This window comes from Falco rusticolus, chromosome 2 (assembly GCF_015220075.1).
Source record: "Falco rusticolus isolate bFalRus1 chromosome 2, bFalRus1.pri, whole genome shotgun sequence".
In the NCBI taxonomy this organism is placed as follows: domain Eukaryota; kingdom Metazoa; phylum Chordata; class Aves; order Falconiformes; family Falconidae; genus Falco; species Falco rusticolus.
Window position 1 is genome coordinate 82,017,581 of NC_051188.1, and position 16,769 is coordinate 82,034,349.

General features: G+C 42.5%; 1 long non-coding RNA gene across 1 annotated transcript in view; it reads right to left on the reverse strand.

Moving 5' to 3' along the window:
• Positions 1-2,378: 2,378 nt before the first annotated feature.
• LOC119143062 overlaps positions 2,379-16,769 on the reverse strand; it is a 58,699-nt gene continuing 44,308 nt past the window's right edge. Inside the window, exon 3 of the long non-coding RNA XR_005102568.1 lies at positions 2,379-3,376. This is a non-coding gene — a long non-coding RNA (uncharacterized LOC119143062). The remainder of the gene's footprint in view (positions 3,377-16,769) is intronic.

Consider the following 16,769-nt stretch of genomic DNA (forward strand, 5'->3'; position numbering starts at 1 on the left):
AATGACTGATTTGCATTAAGAAAGATATGACAGCCAAGTGTGAAGAGAAAAGAATGATAGTTTAATTTTAGAAAAATTCCACATTCATCTGAGAAATGATTACTAAGCACTGTGTATGTTCATACATAAATTATTTCTAAAAATGTGAGAAGATATTAAAATGCTAAATATTTTCTTGCAGCGGGAGCAGGAAAGCTCCGGAACAGATGCTGTGGCCTTTCCAGGGATGGAGCAGATTCATGCCCCAGGGAGGCACCCAGCCTGTGACACTGAGCAAGGATGAGAGCTAACAGCCCAGGGGAAAAGGGGCAGAGGGGCACGGGTGGAGAGGGAGGCTAAGACAGAGGCAAAAGCACCTTCCAGCCTCTCTGGGGATGGGTGAGAAGCCTCCCCTTCAGCCGGGACACGCATTCTGCCAGTGGGGCAGGCTCTGCACAGCTCAGACAGGCCTGGGGGCAGTGATGCACGGGCATGTCATCATGGAGATAAATAGAGATAAATGGCGAGGTCCCCAGGCGAGCGGGCTGGGGAGGCCGGGCAGCTGGCTCTGGCTGTAACCTCTGCAGAACCAAAGGCAGCTCCAAGGAGCGTGACAGCCGTCAGGAGGACGTGCCAAGGAGCCAGGTGCCAGCGCCTGAAATAAGTCCTACAGCTTGTCAACAGAACTCTGTCATCTCTATCCAGAAAAAGACTAATAGTGGGCTGACGCCTGGCACTGACAAATTACCAGGTTGCTGGAATCTGGATTTGGATTCGTTGCTGAGTTTTGTTTTGATTTTTAAAGGATATCTTTATTTTACCAGGACAAGCTCTTTTCTTTGTCCTCTCATGGTCCAAGCTGGCAAAAAAGCAGCCTGAGATCTCCCACAGAGGAAGCCCAGACCCTGCCAGGGGCCTGTGCGCAAGTGTAGGACCTTCAGAGGCAGCAGGGACCTCCTTGCAAGATGAATTGTAGGCTCAGAGCCTGTGAGGGAAGGAAAGGAGAGAGTCAAGAGGTGAAAAAGCTGTGTGAGGAGGGAGAAAGGCTGCAAGACCATTAGAGCATAATATTGTGGGTTTTACTAGATGCATCTCATTTTTCAGTGTCAAGAAGAGGATGCACATGCAGTGTTTGTCCCACACTAACACACCCTGAAAGAACAGACATCAGTCACCAGCTGTGCCACGTTTTTATTAGATAAGCTTTACGGAAGCATCCCTCCAAGTAGGGAATAACTCCATGCATCACAGTCAGGTTTGACAGGAACATTAAAGGCAATGTGTATTTTGATATATCAATCCAAATTTGTAGGCAGCAGAGGTCAGATTTGACGTAAAAAATTGTTAGAATTATTTTTCATTAAAAAGTTAGGTTTATGGCCTCTAATGAAGATCTTACGATTTTACATAAAGATCTGTTTCAAACAATCTAAACTTGTGTTATCTGACATTTTAATTAGCCTCATCCCATTGCCTTGGAAACAACCTGTCTTCCTGCATTATAAGTCCTAGAGCATTTGACACTCTAGTGCACAAGTCTGTTTTAGAAAGACAGCAAACTTTTATTAGTGTTGATTGACTTCGTTGCTACACACTAGAACTGCAGTATTTGACAAATTCACTCTGCACATTGCCTGACTTCCCTGAAATATAACAGGAAACTCTTTCCTGGCTTCATTCAGAAGAAGAAAATTATTGTATAAGCAAATTATGTTGCGTGGAGGCCCAGATCTTTTTAGGTTTTTGTTCTTAGGAGACAACAGAACAGGATCTTCTCTTTCCAGAAAAGTACACCCACGAGTACCAACAGAATGGCTCCAAGTTCCCTCACACAGACATCTCAGTGGACTACATAGTAGAAGTAGGAAAAAAGTAATTCTTTCATATATGGACTGGTCCAAAGACTGAAAGACAATGGGAATATTCCCAGCAGACTTGGGAGCAGACTTTGAACAGAGTAGGCACCTCCAGCTCCATAACACTTAACAGCCTTTGCCCTTAGTTTAAATCCCCTCTCCCAATCCCAGTGAAAGTTTGGGAAAAGCAGAACACTTCCAAAAATGCTGCTTTTTTTTGGCTTCACTGCTGAGATCTTCAACTACTACCCATTGCCACAGTAGAGATGCTGTTGAAGTGTTATCAAAACATCAGTTGTTCTTGTGTATTGGCCTGGACCAAACTCAGCTCACCCAGAGCAGTGTGCTTCCCTGATCTCAGTACAATGCAAGCACACTACTCATTCCTTTGCAAATATAGGACTGTCAGTGTAAGGGATTTCTTTGTCTCATGAAAGTAATGTAACTATCCTATAAACATCACACCACTGTAGTATGATACTGAACCATTTCAGTCCCTTCAAAAGTGCTTTGAAACTGTGCAGAACTCAACCATTTTCCATCCAGGACAATAAAGAGTAAGATGCTTTATTTTGCACAATTTCCTATTAGAATTTTTTAACAGATTTTTCCTGAAAGAGGCAAATATAAATTTTAAGCACTACATTTTAGACAGCAATTTCACACATACACAGAGTGGTCAAAATGCTATATAACAGAACATTTCAGTGGTAAAAGGATTATGTTGGCTTACACCAAAAGCTGTATCTCTAATTTAGTACTTACGCATTCTGAATAATAAATTAAAAAACTGGTGGGAAATTAAAGTTTTTCATCAGCAGGGCAAAAGGTTCATCAGATGAGTTTGTGCCAATTGTCTGAAATTAGAGTTGAAAAGCACCATCCCCTATCCAACAGTGGCTCCAGATTTCCATCGTTCAGGGCAGAGCCCCAGATTCCAGGGGTTCAGTTCCCAAGATTCACATTAATTTGTTAAATATGTTTTCTTAGCCATGATGTGTGGGTTTTCATGCAAGACTTCCCTACAACAGAAAACCTTCACCACCTCCATTTCTCTTGACCGATTATCGCTGAAATTACATTCTAGTGCTTTTGAATACAGATCAGCTGGCTGAAGCCTAACAGGAGCTATGTGCCAGAAAATACCTCAAAGATTTTATTTCTCTCTGGACAAAGCTAACAAAAAGAACACTTTTCCTTTCTTCCCCAGGTAAAAGCTTCTTCATTCACCATGTGGAAAGGAAATATAATGACATGTTTTCTTTTCAGATAGCTTGCTCTTTTTCAGGGCTACTGCAGAAGTAGTTTGCCTGGGCCCTTGGCCCATTTTCTACAGCAATCTGACAGTGCTGATTTGATGGGCTATGCCCATGTGGGAAAGAAATGGTCCTTTCAGGAGCATCTGTGGGATGTATTTTCCCCATTGGGAGTCTCAGAGAAGGGTGATGAGGCAGGAGAACCAAGCCACTTGTCTCCATGTAGGTGCCCCAGGATATTAAAGCGCTTTTACTCTTCATTCTTTCACTGCTGGTCAGAAGGGTCTGTGAAAAAAAACATATAATCTGCCTTAAAGGTCTGGTTAATTCATTCTTGTTCCTCATCTAAGCTCACAGAAACAAGGCAAGACCAGCCCAGACCTAAACCCCACCAAAAGGTCCCCAGAGGTTTCTACAGGACACCCACACTTCAGAGAAGGGGAGCAAATCACAACAAAATCTGGGCAGCCATGGTCTGCCTCCCTGGGTAGACTTGGACTCCCTAGCTGATGACAGAGATGAGGTCAGACAGCATTTTTCCCACCCTTTGCAGTCACTGCAGGAATGCCTTCAGGCTCAGGGAAGACATGTCCACCGTCCTTAAAGGGTAGTCCAGCAAGGACATAGAAATATAACACATTTCTAGCTCTTCTTCATGCATTCATATTTGGAGAAAAACAAACCAGACCCCTCACGTTGCACTACCAAGCTCCCAGTCACAGGGTGGTGTCTGCTCGGTGGGTATCCCACTGCTCTGGAAGCCCCCTCCTCTCTTCCCTGGGGCTGCACTTACACAGACCATATGCAGGCTGCAGATCTGGTCCTGAACACTGTCTGCGGTCATCACCTGAAATGACTGCCTGGAAGAGTCAAACAATTTTTTCCTTTCTAGGCACATCTGAGAAAAGCTATACATTCTTCCAATGCAAGGTGACATCCTGCTATTAATACATGACTGGGAGCCAAAGACCTTCAGGAGCCCCACTGCATGCATGAATTGCACCCAGCTGCATGGCAGCTGGGAAGAGGGTACTGCTGCTTTCTCATTTACCCAGATAAAACCCAAATGTTTCCTCCCAAACTGAGCTGAGCTGCAGCTAGTCTGTACCAGCTGGTTATCACATTGAGCGAAGAAAGGAGGGAAATGGATTTCTTCCTGTTTTCCTTACTGGTCAAAAGATTAAAAGCAATATAGTGGTGTTGGTCCCTAGGTATTGTCTGATTAATATCCTGTTACCCAGCTGGCAAATTGCCAAATTCACCTCTCATTTAAAGAGAGACCGTTCCATGAGCTCAAACGGATTTTATTAGCATAACACTAATAATTCAGCTCTTACAACCCAGAGAAAATATTATAATTAAATACAGGCATGCATTGGCTGTCAAGGTTCCTTCTTGCTTTGCTTCTAGGTAGGCAGAGAACCGCAATGCATCAGATATTTCACCACCACAGTCAGGTCAGAAGGGTCTAATTTTACAGGAAAAGTGTTATGAAGCAAAAAGATCATAAGCCCTGAGAAATTCCTTCCTCCTAGCAGCATCTAGAAGCTTGTCCCTACTGGGTTTCAATAGCGTTGATCAGTAAGATGTAACACAGAGAAGCCTTCTTCCTTACTTCCAGGTTTCTTGTCTCGTTAGGACATTCCTAGCTGAATGTTGTCTGCTGGCCCATAAATCAGCTCCCTCTGTTGCCTGACTCTTCTAGCACCCTTCACAGTAATAACCATTCTGAATTCTCCAGCATGTCGTTTCATTTGTTCTTCTTTGTAGCAGAGGCTTATAGAGACGTTCAGTTTAGAAACCACCAGTACAAGGCTGGAGTTACCAGCCCAAAAGATACCTGAGGTTGCTTAATTCATTCCACATTATTCATATGTTAGGGAGCACAGTTATGACATGCATATCTTTTGCCTACTGTCTGCATCAGCCACTCATGTCAACCGGGATTTCAGAGGAGATAACTCCTCTCTGTCACCTCGAGCAGCAGCTGCTTCCCAAATAGTGCTCCCTGAGGGACTGACATGCCATGGAAGATAAATGATCTGAGGACACTCACTAAAAATATCGTGTGTTAATTCCCCAATTAGAAGTCTCAAGAGGAGAATAATGAGTGATCTGTTAGCAATTCTGTAGGTTCACAGTTGTCTGATATCCCACATTTGGGAGCCGCTGCCCTCAGGTAGCAGCTAATTGGCCCCAGTTACCATAGTGCCTCAGTCTTTAATGTATGTATCCTCACTACTGCTCAGTAAAGCAAATAAGGACTGATTTCAGTTCGACAGACTGGGAGCTGCATTTCAGAGAAAGCAGGGAACTGACTTTACAGCATTATACTACAAATACAAATCACAGAGTGAGGCAAAATCCAGGTCCTGACAAGTACTTTCTACACACAGGGAGAACCTGGTGGCAGAAGATGTTTCTTTGGGTCAAACCCGTTTATTTACAAGGACTGCAAAAGTGCTGTCAAAATCAAACCACCAGTTTCTTTGCCTAGCCCCTCGCAGCCAGCTCTGTAACCAAAAAGAAGCTGTCACAAGGCCTCTTCTTGAGTGAAGCTCCTGTGATTGCTCTGTCTCCTCAGTTTTGCGTTACTTTCTGCCTCTGTCTCTTCAGAAGTCCTGCTCCTCCCACACAGGCAGGCACACAGAGCTCATTACCTCTCCTTTCAGGGCTTGCTCTTTTATTCTCACAGGCCAGCATAATTTAGCCTTTGTGGGAGCTTAAGAACTTGCTCCTGTGGTTTTGGAGACTTGGTACAACCAGGGAGTTGTGTTACTTGTGAGACTCATCTTGAACAAAGCGTGGCTTTAAGCCCACTCACCCTCTGCAAACGCACCCAGACTGCAACAACACTGAGATACCTCAAGATTATTTTTTTTTAAATGCTCCGTCAGCATTGATTTCAATAGGAAGCTGGATGCCTAATCTGCTTATGCACTTCTGAAAATCCTATTAAGTGCCTCTATACTTCTCTAGGTGCCTAAATATACTTTTCTTAATTTGTCTCTAAATGATTTGCATCCATCATCAAGATTTGTGAGAGTGCGGCTCGAGGGGAGACGCCTCCCTTGTCACAGCCCTTCCGTGCAGTCTGTCACTTGTTCAGATACCTAAACCGGGAACCGAGCTCTCGCGAAGATGCTGTGACAGTGTGAAACATGTCTATTAAACTGTGAACACTCTTCGAGCTGTTGCCTCCTTGTCTCATTACACCTCCCATCCTGTGCTGAGCACACGCACCCTCTCCCCCGGGGGAGCTCTCTCCACAGGGTTATCACAGCTCCATCTCCCCTTCCATGGCTGACCCAGACCTATACAATTTTCTGCAGCGGGCTTGAGCTGCAGATGGAGCCGCAGCTCCTGGATGAGAGCAAGGAGTTATATTTTGGGAGGGGGCAGGGATGGTTTGGGTGCTTGGAGGCAGCAGCCGGGACAGCAGCAGTGTCTCACCTTGGCCCCCAGGCACTACCAAGAAGTGTGACCAAACCAGGCAGCGTATATAAATATTTGCTTCTAAGGACATCCTACATAATTAAATGCCTGGGGCTCAGAAATATCTTTGCTCAGCTTTTGTTGTCTTCCTTGTCTTCTTGTTACTAAAACGCAGTCACAGGCAAGAAAAGCTGTTGAGGGGATGTATATCTGAGAGGCTCAAAAAAGCTGAGGCTCAGCTCCAGGGTTTGTGTCAACAGGATGGCCAAACGCCTCAGTCTGGAGAAAGGGCATTAAAAATGGGTCTGTGCCTTTAGACCCAGCACTGGATGCAGTAACTGCTTCCTACAGCCAACGGATGTAGAAGTGAGGCCACAAAGAAACTGAACTTGCCATGACCAGGCTGGTACCCACCTACAGACAACTTCTTGGGAAAGATGGGCCCCTCTGGGGTCCTCAGCAGCTCTGCCCCAGCCCCACTGCAAGCCTTGATCAGAATGGAGAAGAGAGAAAATTAGCACCTCTGGGAATTACAGTTAAACAGTCCTCAGAGCACCTTTAGCTGTTCTTAGGATGAAAAGAAACTTTGAAAGGGGGATTAAAGTTAGGACGGTTGATTTTGATATAGAGGAACAGCTATTTAAAAAAAGCAATGAAAAATGGGAACATATTCAGAGACCTACACATACTTTAATAGAAATCTAGAAAAGTGCAAATCTGGAAATGCTCTGAATCTGGTCAGCTATCTCTCCTCTTACAGACCCTGTGCTGCAGTCCAGAAAGCCTTGATAAACCAGAGCTTAAAAGTCCACGTGGCCTTTGCCACTGTTTTCTCTCTGTATTAAATCTGTTTGCTAATACCCAGTGTAGCAGCTGAAGCGCCCCAGCACTCGCAGCAGCCCCATCAAGGACCCAGCAGTGCAGGGTCTGGCCCGTGAGCTTCAGTCAGCAGCTTCTGTGTTCCCAGGTCTTTCCTTGAAAAGCGTCAGCTTGAGCAAGTCTTGCAGCACACATGCACTTCAGTCATCTCTCTGCAATACCACAGTAATAACAGTGGCCCTATACAATCCTTACGGATTAATTAGTTACCATTTGCATTTGCAGTGGCCACTGACAGTTGTACTGCTGACAAATCACCTTTTTGGGAAGAGTGAATAAACTCCCATACAGAAAACCTAGCAAGTTACAGTTTGCTGATACACAATGAACATGCAGGCAGCCCAATTCCAGACACACACACAAAAAAGAGAATAAAACCCCCTGATTTTGCTCATCTCCCATTGCATCTGTTGCGATGAGCAGACAGAGGAAGAAAGGGTTACATTTGTTCCCGGCCGGAAGCGATGGGAGTATTTTTGCCTCGGATCTGCCAAGCTTGCAAGGAAAATCCCCAAGCTGGATTTCCTCGGGGAGCAAATGTTAACTAACAAACAGAGAGTTGGACATGCTCTCTTTCTTGGGAGGGGAGCAGGGCTTCCCTCAGTACTGCTTTGGAGAAAATAGTTTGCATGAGGCCTAGAGCCAAGGACCAGAACATAACCTAATTAAGCCAGAAAGGGTGATTAGCTGTTTATTTTGATGATGTTCAAACCGTGCACTCACATTATACACTGCCCTGGGAGAAAAAAGATGCTGTTTATACTCCCAGATCTAAGGGATCAGCAGAGTTTATTTTCCCCTACAAATGAAGTCTTGTTCTACTTACATTCTTTCAGCTGAGATCAGATCTGTTTATTTTCACTCATCTGCAGGAAATAGAAATATTTCAGTCTGTTATCCTGAGTCCCAGGAAGCAGTTCGTATTGCTTAACCATGGGCAAAGGCAAATTAGTCACAGCCTTCACATGCTACCTCAAAAGATTTGTTTAGCAGTAGTACCATTAGTGGCAAAAGGACTTACAAAAACCCATATTGCAAATTCTGCTTCTTGAACCTTCTCCAGAAGGCACGAGAAACTTTATTAAAGCCCCCAGATGACTTGTGCTTCATCATGGGAGATGGAGTTGATCAAGTTCTCCCTCTTCCCAGCAGGCACCTCCATGTATCGATGCTGAGCTGAGGGGTTTGATGCAGTATTATCAAGCTCCCTGCTTCTTTACTCTGTTGAATTAGTTGCTGATTTGTGAGGGTATCTGGAAGCACGGCACTGAAAAATTAAAATGCTGGTGGGAGAGAAGAGAGGTGCAACGACACTCATCACACATGACTTCTGGTCAGACCAGTGGCAACCGGACAATGACATCTTCACAATATGTGTAGCACACCCTGCCAAAAGCCACGGAGGGATCCCACTTCAGTGTTCCCAAATACTTGTTTGAGTTGGCTTCATATTTAATTATAATACAATCCTCTTTTGCTAGAGTTTGTTAACAGGATTTGTTTGCATGCTTTGATCTTTTATTTTTAATCATCTCTCGTGTTCATGAAGCCTTTGGTAAGATTTTGCACTGATAAAAGTGTTCGAATTATAACAAATGGACTACAAGGTGACAACATATCTTAGAGAGGGTCTTAATTCTTTTGAAGTTAAGCTTTTTGATGGTCAATTAAATTATTTTAATTGTATCTTATTTATGTTAAACTTAAGGCTGTTTTCCAACTACTGGAACTTAAAAATTCTGCATAAACCAGGCAACTGCAAGTGCTGTGAATATAAATTTTATCTGTTGACTACATTCAGCAAAAGAAACAATCAAGAATGCACCGAACGTCTAATACTGTGATGAAGATAGAAATTACTGGCAACCAATTATAAAGATATGGAGCAGCAGAAGGTACAGCGTGTTACATACATTATGGGGCTGCCAGAATAGGCTACTTAGGGATGTACAATAATAATTTAGATTGTTGATCATAATAATCTCATGCTGGTCATAACTGTCGGGCTGTTATTTTATGCTTCCCCAGCCTGTTTGCTGAAGCTGTTTGCTAATTTTTGTACTTGTTTATAGTTTGCAAATTGTTTGAGGCAAAGTGAATTTCGCTGTTTGTTTGCACAGTACCAGCTCTCGAGAAAGGGATGGGAACCTCTATGATCTCCATTGCTGAAAATAATTAAAAAATCCCTAATGGACACAGCAAAAATTCTTCTGTAAGAAAAACAAACTCAGCTGAACTCCAGCTAAATTAACTGATATCCCTCATGATCTACCAATTTTCATGATGGATTATGGGGAAGCTTAAATGAAGTTCAAAAATAGCACTGTGTTCCTCCCTCCTCAACCTCATTGTCGCAGGGTCCTGATGGCTATCAGAAGATCAATCTGCCGCAAGCAGAACTTCCCCACTACATTGAACATAATCCTCCAGTTCACTGGTTTAAGTGAGTCATGAAGGATTACTTTTCAGAGTAATGAGGGGTTAGATGTTTCCCAAGATGGCTAGACAGCCTGCATGGGTTTTCAAGATGAGCCAGTACATGAAAAGTTACCAAGTGCCACAGCCTTTACCTTGGTATTTTCCCTTTTTCTCACAAAAAGGCCTGGTGGTCTGAGACATCCACCTTCCTGGGAGCAAGTTTCTCATGCAGATCCCAGAGAAAAAAATTCTTGAGGTGCAGATGTTTCTCTTGTTTGTTTGTGTTTTTTTTCCAAATAGCTTCATCTTCTCCCTTTATTACAAAGAAATTAAAATTCTTTTCTGTTCTATTTTCAAATGTGCTCTGTGATTGCCAGGGCAACAAAACATACCAAGGTAAGATCACTTTATTTGCAGGGTTTTTCATACAGTGGAGAAGTGATAGCCCACAAGCTCACAAGTATGGCATAACCATGCATCCCGGTGGCCTGGCACACTGTTGCCATCCCTTACTGTTTGAACAGTAAGAGGACTCTGGTACTGTTATGCAGTATGCATATGCAGGCCAGTCCTACTTTCATGGATCTTTGTTTTCATGGACTCCTTGGCCAGTCATTCCCTCCTGTGGCACATGTCCCAGTGAAGTGGCTCATGAGTCATGGAGGTGGGGCAGTAACTGCCCAAATGCTCGATAAATATATTTTCCAACACGGGAATGCCCCAATCTTGCCCCATGCAATGCAAGTAGCAGTTACTGTTTCTGGAGAAGTTGAGGAGAAGTAGCCACAAAAAGCAGCTTCCCCATCCCTACCTACAGTCCCCCAGCAGAAAAACTCCTGAAAGGAAGGGAGAAGGTCACAACTGAACAGCAGCAGCATCCTATTCCCCTCTTCAAGTGACAATCCCTGAAGAAGTGACAATTGCCTGAAGAAAACAAGCATTGGTTAAACCAACACCTTTCTTGCAGAGTTTCAGCTGTTTCTGGTGTCCCTCTTGCATATGACCAAAGAGTCCAACACAGACAGTATTTTAACCAGAAGCTTGATGTGAGCTATTCTGGGACAGGAAGATTTCAGTATTTCAGATTTTTTCTATTGTTCATAGGAAAAAAATAGTTAAAGGTTGATCAGCTAGTTAATTCAGCAAGACCTGACCCACAGGGACAAGCATTCCTAGTATCTACTTAAGATTACTAAGTAATTTCTACCCTCACAAAAACTTGGACACATTTCTGTGGAATTTACTGTAGGTTTTTTGAGACATTTTGAGAAAATCCATGGGAATACTCCCATGATTTCTCCTAATACACACAGGAATCTATGTTAAATTGGCTAACAAAGCTGCTTGGATTGGAAAACAAATTAATCCACCCAGTCATTTATAAAATGCCCACAAGAAACAAAAAAAATAAAAGCTTTTCTTCATTTTGCTTCTGTGAAGAGAGAATGAAACATTCTTGTCTCAGGAGATCTTCCAGTCCCCACTCTCATCCTTTGAGTTTTATCTTCCCTTCCCAGCTTCAGATTCTGGGGGGCAAAATTAACTGGTTTTATGAGAAGAGGTGATAATGGCAAGGGGGGATACTGTCAATCAAGGACCAAGTCCCTGGCCACATGAACATCCAGGACAAAATACTCAGCGCAACCAGACAGGTTGCCCAGAGGCTGCGGGAGAAGAGCACCCTGTGTGAGGTTCCCCCACAGCACCAATGTTTCCATCAGAGCAGACACATGAAAGTCTAATCAATATAATGATTGGGGGATCTATGCTGTTCATCTCAGGCAACAACAGAAGTCTTAAAAGCAGATGTTCTTCTCCAGTGGCTTGGACCTCTTGCTCACATGAAAGTATCCACATTTAGCAAAATGACTCCCACCCTTTCTAAAGGCTGCTTGCATTTCCTGAGTTGCTCAGGAGGGAACACTTTCCTTTCTCTTGCACCACAGCTGCCCAAGAGGAGGATGAGTGCTCAAACTTTGTTTTGCAAGAGCAGTCCCCCTGATGATGAGCACTGGGAGCAGTGATTGCCAGGATAAGAGCAGGAAGAAGCTGCGTATGTTCAAGTTGAGAGGTTCTAGCAGCATCCAACAAAGACACAGAGACTCCAGAAATTCACCTCAGAGGAAATGCCAGGCTGTATTTTGTCTGCAAAAAATAGCCCAGCTGTACATCGTGGATGTGCCCAACAATGGAATCTGACCAGCAAAGTTCATCCACATCTGCTATCTTTTAAGAAAGGGGCAAAAGTATATTTGTTGCAGCGTTCAGCTATTTGCACTTTGGAAATCAGGCTCCAAGGGACTTATTCTCTCATTCTGTTTTATTAGTTTTCACTGTCTCCCAAGATTTGTGCAGTTCAGCTCCATGGTAACTCAGGAACCTGCTTGATCGCCTTACACATTGATGTATATAACAAAAGCACAGTGCTAATACACTGTTTGAGCATCTCTAAGATATATTTAAAATATCTAAGGCTTGTGGCAGGGTAAGATTTGTAGAGGATACAGAATAGTGCTGTCCTGCCTTAAGGTTGTAGCAATTGTTTCTTGGGAAGTTCTACCTTGGTTCTACCAAGCCACTCCAGGCTTTGCAACAGCTAAAGTCATGTTAAACTTTTGTCCACGCTGTTAACCAACATCTGCTCTTCCTGTCCTCCAGAGATTACAATAAAAAAACACAAGGTGATTAAAAAGGGGAAGAAAAACAGGAAAAAGGACTTGCCCTCCAGTAATTAGCTGTGTAAAGACTTACTAGCTGGGTGCTACTGATATAGACCAGGGTACGAGTCCTGTGGTCCTCATTCTTTGCTTGTCTACAGCGCACCATGATTGCGCTCAGCCTGACAGGCCTAGGCTTTTATAAAAATGACAGAAATGCATGAGGGGTTGGTGCACGTACATGTTTTGCTCTGACATGTATCCATACTCAGAAGCACTTCAAGCAATAGGAAACAGAAAAGCCGTAACAGCTCTCACGCAGACCTGGAGTTGGATGCCTGGCGCTTACATTTTCATCCCGGTGTCCAGTCACCAGATGGCAAGTCCTGTACATAGCATAAACTGTTCAGTTACTTTGAACATCTATGTGATGATTTCTATGGTAAATGATGGGGTTCAGATAACAAAATGTTCAGTGCAAGCTGCAGTTCTGGAAGTGCTCTGGGGATTCATTAGTTAATGCCACAAGGACCTGGCAAGGAACTTCTAAGTTCTTAGAGGCATTCTGCTTTTTCTCACTGTTGTTAGCTTTGAATATCCTTGGGATTACTTTTTTAAATACCTCAGGGAAGATGACAAGAAAAGTAGAAAAGACTACCAGAAAAAAGAATGTTTTTCCCACATGTTTTGGGAGAGGAATAAAGCTGCATGTTACACTTTTAATATTTGCATTGAGCATGCAAATTTTCAAAGAGCAGGAGAGGGATCAGCTTCTGCTATTTCAGCTGCAGTGAATGACTTGTGTGGCGCTAGGAGAAGTTGACACACTTGTCCAAACACAATGGCAAGAACCTAAAAACTGTGACAATGTGTTCCAAGATCCGCTGGCTTGGTTAATTTTTCAAAGGGCGGTTCTACTTTGAAAAGCCCACCTTTGAAAATTCCTGATGAGTAATCAATGATGTCAAAACACAGTATGTGTTGGTCCAGTGAGCTTTTCACCTAGTGCCATTTGGATTTTAATGACCTTCTGACATGTATCGATGCAAAGCAGCTCATACCACAAACAATCTGCTTTAAGTCTTACTGTTTAACTTACAAGATAAGCAGTTACAGACACACATCTCTCCAATGCAGCTGGCAAAACAGATGAGGTAAAGTACCTAATGTCAAAACAGAATAAACACTGAAGAGCTTCTCAGGCCTGTGAAGGCATTTTCATGAATGTAGCTACGTCTGCCTTTGAGCACAAAACCTCTTCCAATAGCGTTAAAGGGTTAGCGACCTGTCGGGAGGGGAAAAAAAAAAAAAGACCATTGCAGCTGCCTATGCTATTGAACGTGTCAGAGTAAATGCAGGATCCCTCCACTAGCAGAGGTCAGGCAAACATGGGCATCAGTCATGGGTTTCAGATCTGGAGGTGAGGGTATTCACTCAGTAGTTTCACAGTTTCCAGCTCGTCTACGTTGTCCTCCTGCTCTGGCAGTCTTTCCCTCTGAAAGACACTGCTGTACAACATCAGGGTTACTTCAGGTGAGTTTTTAGTTGGTGGTATGAAACTTTCTGGCTGGTATACGTTCATCTGTAATCCTATCACCTAATTTCTGAAGCTGAAAAAAAGCCAAATGCAGAAAAAGTGAAAATGGTTGTCTTCTGTCCATGTCTGGACCTCTAAGGTAAAGCTCCTTATTGTTGCTGTTATTACTATTGTTATTATATTTTTCATTTTGAAGTGCCAAAAGACAAGAAAATAACTAGGAGTTCAAAATTAGTTCAATTAAAAGAAGGGAAATTCACCCATGTATCTACGATACATAATTATACAACACATATAAATATACCTAGTACTACAGAAAATAAATTTACATGGTCAGGATCCAGATCCAGCCTATGTCGATAAAACTGATGAGAGAAAAGGTACTTTACTTCTGGAGACATCTGTTGTTTGCTGCTAGGTAGGGAACTAATTTTTAATTAGATAGATCTTACATAAAATGTTTGGCATTATTTGAAGCATCCTGCATCTTGTTTTAACTACCTGACTCATCAATATTTCGCTTTTGTAGCTAAGGAAAGCCATACTACCCTAAGGCAAAAATAAGCAGTCGTCTGATCTGTAAGTAAATAGTAATACAGTAACAGTAGTGAGCCATTATTTAAGGTTCCAGAACAATTTTTATTTTCAAGTCCACTTCATTAGAATGCTTCAGCACATTTTTCTCTGCACTACTCCATGGTTAGTTCCCAATCAAAAGCCAAATATTTGGAAGCTGCAGGTTTTAAGAGGAGCTGCTTTTTCAGAAGATGAAATCAACAATCATACTGAAAGTTTGGCCCATTCATAGTTCATAATAGACAAAATACAGCAGAAGTTTTCTTACTGGCCATGCTGACAATGAAGACATGGAAATTTTTTTTGCCAAGAACCCTGGGGAAGATTTGTTATTGCAGTGATCTCTGCACTTGGTATAACAACATGAGAAGTTTAGGGAAAGGGCACAAGTACATCACCTGTCCTATTTCTAATTCCATCATACTTTGATGGCTGGAGATATATTACATATATCTGGGGAGTCACATTGATCAAATTTACATAAAACTCCCCTACCTCTGCCCTTGTAGCTATCTAATGGAAAGTGAAGTCCTCAGCCTCCAAAAATCATCCTGAAATCGACCTCTAGCCTATCTCTTTTTATGAATATTCTTGGCAGATGTTGGCAATGAATACACTCAAGCAGTCATTTAAATTCTGCTTTCTCGGGAAGGGAATTTGTTATAAGTGCTATTTGGTAGCCTCTACTAATTAATTCATTCTCCTTCAAACACCAGGTATAGCCTGATCCTGTATGTGTGTTCATGTAAAAAAACTTTCCCTTTAAGCACTGAGACTCCAAGACTCAGCAGTGAAAATACTTGAATTGTTAGTTTTATTTTCTAAAGAAATATTATGTTGAAAACAGCACATTCCCATGCAATGTTTCCACCTTGATTAAATTACGTACTTTCCACTGGGAAAAAAATCCATTTTGTGCTCCTTATTTATGGAAGCATCAGTCCACCTTCCTGAGGTTTCTCTGCAGTTCGGGCAAGGGCAGTTTGCACTTTGCACCGATCAGCTGTCTACTGCCTTAGAAAACCTGGGCTGCTATACAGTGAGTCACAGACATGAGAGATTCAAAGATCCGTTCCTGGGTCCCAACTAAAGGCACTTAAATTACACTTAATTATTAAAGTTTATTTAAATGTTTCTCTGGGTTGAAGTTCTCATCATTTCAGACCACAATTTAACATTCAATGGACAGTTAAGTTTCAGTGCAAATATCACCATGTAAAATGCAAATCCTCTGGAGTGACATTTCATGTGACAGCTAGTAAGGAACCTCAGCTAATGGATGATGAGCAGGTACAGACATGGGAGTAAAACTAAGGATGTTGTAGACTTTGCACTGCCAGCTTCCTGGACTTTTAGTACTTGTTTCATCTTTATTAAACAGACTCATTGTTTTGAAGAACAATAAATTCTTGCAATTAAATCTGCTTTACAGTCATCTTGTTTGGGAAGTTCTTTATGGATCACAGTCTTTTTGAAATTACACTGTGCAAATATTAATACTTGTGAGGTGAAATTATGCTTAGCGAGTAAACCAAATATATGTGCAAATAAATAGACGACCTTCACTAAGCAACTTATTTCTGAATACATTTGGACATATCCATTAATTTCACCTTCTTCTGGCACTGAACCATAATTTCACCACCTCAATAACACAATAAAGAGCAAACAAAAACATAGTCCCTGGCTTTTAGTGCAGATTGCACAGAGTAGCAGTCAACTACAAGGCCACAGCATCAGATCATGGTCATGGCAAAGACTGCAAGTCTTGCTCTTTGAAATCGGTGATTGTCAATGCTGGGATTTTCTTTATGATTACTTTTATCAGAGTTTGTCTCTCCTGTCTCAAGTGGAATATTAAGGAGATACTATTTCCACCAGTGTTGGCTCAAAAGAACATTTCCTTCAACTTTCTAACTCTGTATTTTATCCTGTACCCATTCCACCTGCCCTGAGATAGCTTATTGAGATGTCTACTTTAGAAATCTCATCACCCAAGATATATCATCTGTCATTCAAAACTCATTGTAGTCGCCAGCTCTCCTCACTGGTCGCAGAGGCGTGTTTTTCACCTGTGACCTGCAGACCCAGAGGCAGCTATGAAATAGTTCTTGACAGGCTTCTGAAAGGTAACTGAGAAAAACAGTCCCATCGTCTGTGGGATGAAATTCACCAT